At 45.8% G+C, this 5313-nt stretch overlaps 1 long non-coding RNA gene across 1 annotated transcript; it reads right to left on the bottom strand.

Moving 5' to 3' along the window:
* Positions 1–703: 703 nt before the first annotated feature.
* Positions 704–4245, bottom strand: LOC114461202 (uncharacterized). Its single transcript, XR_003673819.1, has 5 exons — positions 4174–4245; positions 2422–2550; positions 1448–1524; positions 858–1038; positions 704–776 (listed from the first exon to the last, which is right to left on the bottom strand). It is a non-coding gene; the product is annotated as an uncharacterized LOC114461202 (long non-coding RNA).
* Positions 4246–5313: the final 1068 nt, after the last annotated feature.

The following is a 5313-nucleotide window of genomic DNA, read 5'->3' as shown; positions in this document are numbered from 1 at the left end:
TTCCACAAGGGTTCTGTGACAGCCCTACGATCTTTTCAGCGGAGATTAACAGATGCATCAGCCACCACACGTGGCCAGAGACCACACAGATAATTGTTTATGTTGATGACATTTTATTGGCAAGTCCCACCAAAGCGGAAAATGAAACAGAGGCAATCAGGCTGTTCACACATTTGGCAAAAACAGGAAATAAGGCCTCATTGGAAAAACTCCAATTTACACAGGAAAAAGTAACATTCCTTGGACATAATATTTCAGCTGAAGGGAAAGAACTTACCACATCACGTAGGGAAGCAGTACAAATGGCACCAAAACCGCTTACCGTCAGACAAATGATGGCCTTTTTAGGCCTAGCAAATTATTGCAGGTCGTGGATCGTTGATTATGCCATCATAACTGCCCCATTACAGAATCTAATGTTAGACACACATCAAACTTTAAGCGCACCTTTGCAGTGGACACCTGAAGCGGAAGAAGCATTTACAAAAGTGAAACAAATCATAACAGGAACAGGGGTTATGGCGCTGCCAGATTACAACAAGCCATTTACACAGTCTGTTGACTGTAAGGACGGTTACATGACATCAGTACTACTACAGCAATATGGTGAGAAGCAACGACCAATAGCCTATTACTCTAAACGATTAGATGATGTGGCTAGGGCGCTTCCCCATTGCGTTCAGGCGGTTTGCGCCGCGGCCATGGCTGTGCACGCGTCTGCTGAAGTAGTGTTGTTCCATCCTTTGACACTGTTAGTCAGCCATGCAGTTGACATCCTGTTGACACAAACAAAAATGTCATTCTTATCTCCTGCCAGGTTTTTACACCTTACTAATACCTTGTTGACACCAGCCAACCTCACTCTAAAGCGCTGTGCTGCTTTTAACCCAGCTACATTGATACCAACAGCTGACGATGGGACACCGCATGACTGTGGACAGTTAGTGTCGGTGACATGCAAACCACGTCCAGATTTGACAGACATTCCATTGGAAGACGGAGATGTAGTTTTTGTAGATGGCTCCTCCTCCAAAGCACCTGATGGAACAAATCATACTGGTTATGCAGTAGTTACATGCGACACTGTGTTAAAATCAGGCAAATTGGCTGGAAATCAGTCTGCACAGGCAGCTGAAATTGTGGCCTTAACAGAGGCCTGTAAACTTTTCAAAGGTAAGAAAGTCACAATTTACACTGATAGCCAGTATGCTTTCTCCACAGTTCATGTGTTTGCTGCTCAGTGGGCTAGGAGAGGTATGAAGACATCTAGTGGTAGGCCTGTGCAACATGCCTCCCTGTTAAAAGACCTTCTTGCTTCAGTCCTCTTACCTACATCATTGGCGATATGTAAATGCAAGGCACATACTGGCGCCACTGATGCTGTCTCTCTGGGTAATGCGAAAGCTGATGTTGAAGCTAAAAAAGCTGCCTTTACTGAAGCACTTACTGTTCAGTTGTTGCCTGTTGATGTTGTACCACTTGGCTTGCCGGATGAAGTCCTGATTGATATGCATGCTAATGCTTCTGAAAATGAAAAAACAAAATGGGTTACTGAAGGTGCTGTTAAAAATGACTCTGGAGTATACATGTTAAAGGACAAGCCGTGTTTGCCTAGAAGTCTGTTTGACGTCGTTGCTAGAATGAGCCATGGGTTGGCCCATGTCTCAACAGGAGGGATGGTAGACATAGTCAAACAGTCATTTCATATACCACTAGGACTCCAAACCCATTTTAAAAACTTTTGTCGTCAGTGTATCATCTGTTGCCGTCATAACCCTCAGGGTAATGTTAGGCCCCCTCGGGGTAAAACACCAGCTGGTACATATCCTTTTGAGATCATTATGATGGATTTCATAACACTGCACACTATTCAGAGGTATACGTATTGTTTGGTTCTGGTGGACTCATTCTCAAAATGGGTCACCATAGTGCCCGCTAAAACAAATGATGCAATGACAGTGGCAAAGGCCCTTTTGACACGTATAATACCTCAACATGGCATCCCACGACAGATTTGGAGCGACAATGGACCCCATTTTGTTAACAGAGTAATACTCCTGCTGACAGAAGCCATGGGCATTGAATTAAGACATCACTGCTCCTACCACCCAGCCAGTGCTGGATTGGTAGAACGCAACAATGGTACCATTAAAAACAGATTAAAAAAGGCTGTAGAACAAACAAACAGGCCCTGGCCAGAGTGTGTTCACCTGGTAGAAATGTATATGCGCATAACACCAAACACACAGGGTTTGACCCCCTTTGAGGTTGTCACAGGACGACCTTTTCACCTACCCCTCACCAGTTCTAAGTGGGTGCAGGATCAGGAGGGAGAGTTGGATCCAATAACAAAATGGATGGTTAAATTATTCACAGATGCTGAAATTGTTAAAGCTAATACACTGCCTAGTCTCTCTTTACCTGTTTCAGATTCCCTGCGTCCTGGTGATTGGGTCCTCATCAAGGTGATTAAGAGAAAACACTGGTGTACTCCACGGTGGGACGGTCCTTACACAGTTCTGCTAACCACACCAACTGCATTTAAGATAGCTGAAAGGCAAACGTGGATACACCAGTCACACGGGAAAAAGGTACTGAAACCCACCACAGCAGGTGATACACCCTAGTAAAACACAGAGATGGATCTGTTGTTCCTCCTCCTCCTCGTGGGATCCCAGGAAGTGCTAGCAGGGGCTCTAAGCTCACCTTGGTATGATTACACAGGTAGATGCCCCAAGGGCCTAAGCCTCATTATGTGCATACCACAAATACCGGACATTTTAAGTGACGTTACAATTCCACTAGAGGCCCTGGTTAATAAAGGCTACAAACCATGGAAACATGGTAAGGACTATGCAAATTATGATTGGTACATGCAAGTCCGGAGAGCAGACCAAACATGGTCTGCTCATGGTTGGTCTGACGTACCCCTCCATACAAGCTACACCCCTATTACCTGGCCCCTCACACCATCTACACGTACCGTTACAGCGGCATATCTGTCATTGCGAAAAACAATTGTCCAAAAACAAAACATCCTACTCCTAACCGTTAACACCACCGCGGTACCTCCTTCTTGTTTAGTTATGGGATTCTGCCCTGATGTACAAGGAACGGATCCCACCTTTTGGGTGAATATTTGTATTACACCTCCGGCCACTCCCGTTGTAGTTAAACCATGCATGGACATAGTGTTGTCTCCTGAGGCTAGACAGAATATACAAGTTATCAATGTTAAACCCATGTCAGCAGAAGAACCTGACTCGTTACTCGCATTACTGTCCGAGCATAATAATCACGTCCATCATCGTCTGCGCGCTAATTCTTGGTACCGTATGGTAGAACTATCTGCACGAACAGTAACTAATGATAGTTGCTATGTTTGCTCACATCTGCCGCATGCTGTAACATCCCCAACTCTGTTGTCTGCGTCCCTGCCAGCCCCTGACTCAAAGAACGTGCTAGATTGTTTACAAAATAAGTCCATGATCTCGTGCCCTCCTGTTCTACCAGTGCTAAAGACCCTCGAACCCCTAGGTCAGGCTGCTAAACACCTAAACACGCATGCTGTCCCCTGTGGTAATTATACTCACTGCTATCCTTTATGCGTACGGTTTATTGGTCCACCAACTAACACCAAAAGTCTACCATCAGTAGACATAAACCATTGTGCTACCGTTCAGAGCGTCAGTACGGTTGCCCCAATGTTTGCTAGAGACGGTGTTTGGTTGAAGTGCGGTGACAAAGTTTATCCTTCCCCTCCACTTAATATGTCAGCCGTTTGTGTACCAGTAGCAGTCACAGATGGGTCTTTCATAGTTCATATGACAATGCCTAGTCGTTCTCGTCGTGAGATTATAACCTTCACCCCTCATGATCCAATATGGGGCTCAAACGTCCCTCACGAACATAGACATTGGTCAACTAGCCAAAAAGTCGTTCTTGCTCTTTTTCCTAACATAGGCGTGGGTAAGAATTCCCTTATGATAGAGACCCTCCAATACCGCCTTCACATGCTTCTTAATGCTACTTTAGCTGTTGATAACAAAATGAATGCTAGAACAGCGGCCACCGCGCAAATGGCTATTCAGAACCGTATGGCCTTAGATACGATTTTAGCTTCCACAGGTGGTGTGTGTGCTATGGTGGGTGCTACCTGCTGTACATACATACCTAATAACTCCTCGGAGTCCATCGAAGACGCCCTGCAAACACTCCGCAACCTGGAAGGTGCCATGTCAGCTGATGAGTCCAATGTCCATTCATCCGGGTGGGACTGGCTGTTCCAAGGCTCCTGGTTCCAATTTCTGCTACGTCTGGGTCTCCCTCTTCTGGCTGTGCTGCTGGTCGGTGGTCTTGCCTGCTGCTGCATCGTCCCCTGTGTGAAGAAAGGCATAGACAACATGATCATCGGTGCTATGCAGGTCCAGGCTTCCCCAGAGTACCAACTCCATGTTATGGGTCTCTCCCCATCTGCCCCATTGATGGACTAAGACCCTGCCACACCTTCCCATCATCACAGTGAGCGGTAAAGGTTCACTGCTACTGAGGGTCATGTGCTGGTAACCTCTGACCCTCCCTTACCAACTCTAAAAACACACTGAGACTTAAAGCCCCATTTTCACACCATGGTTTTGGGTCATCATTTGTACATACACTCAGAACTGTCTCCAGATCACCGTGGATCAGAATCGATGTTCGCCCCAGCAGGGGGGGACGGTGGGGAATTTTTCCCGTACTAGCTGTCGGGTTTTCGCCCCACCTCACGGTGGTCATCCCTGTTGTTTTGGTCCTATGATGGCACCGGGTAAACCTGTGAAGACGCCCGTCGGCTTGATGTTTTCCAAACCCACAACAGGGCGGATATGTAAGATATGCTATAGTGTGTGTGTGTTTTTTACTACTTTATTAGTTATAATTAAATGATTAAACGATAGTTAGAATATGAAATTATCCATGATTAACTGTGTGTGTGTGTTTGCAAAACATATCCATTGTCCACCACAGCTGGTTTAAACTAGTTTGGGCCAGTGTGGGTGTACGTGACACACTGCATGGACATATGAGCTGTTTTCTCCCCCAAAGTTTTTGTGTTACCATATATGGTATTAAAACTGCACCCAGAGCGTTGTTGCACAGCCCATCTGGGTGTGGTCTATGTTTTCCTAATAAATACCTAGTTCTGAGGCATCACCTCAGAGCAACTCAACTTATATCGGACTTCTGTGTCTCTTTGTTGGGTTTTTCTCCGAGCTGCAGCTCGCACCTCTCTGCCTCTGGTCGCCTTTTAAGTCAGATAGTGTTTTTCTCCTT

This window comes from Gouania willdenowi, chromosome 3, assembly GCF_900634775.1.
Source record: "Gouania willdenowi chromosome 3, fGouWil2.1, whole genome shotgun sequence".
NCBI classification, from domain to species: Eukaryota; Metazoa; Chordata; class Actinopteri; order Blenniiformes; family Gobiesocidae; genus Gouania; species Gouania willdenowi.
This window is presented reverse-complemented; position numbering and strand designations above follow the sequence as displayed.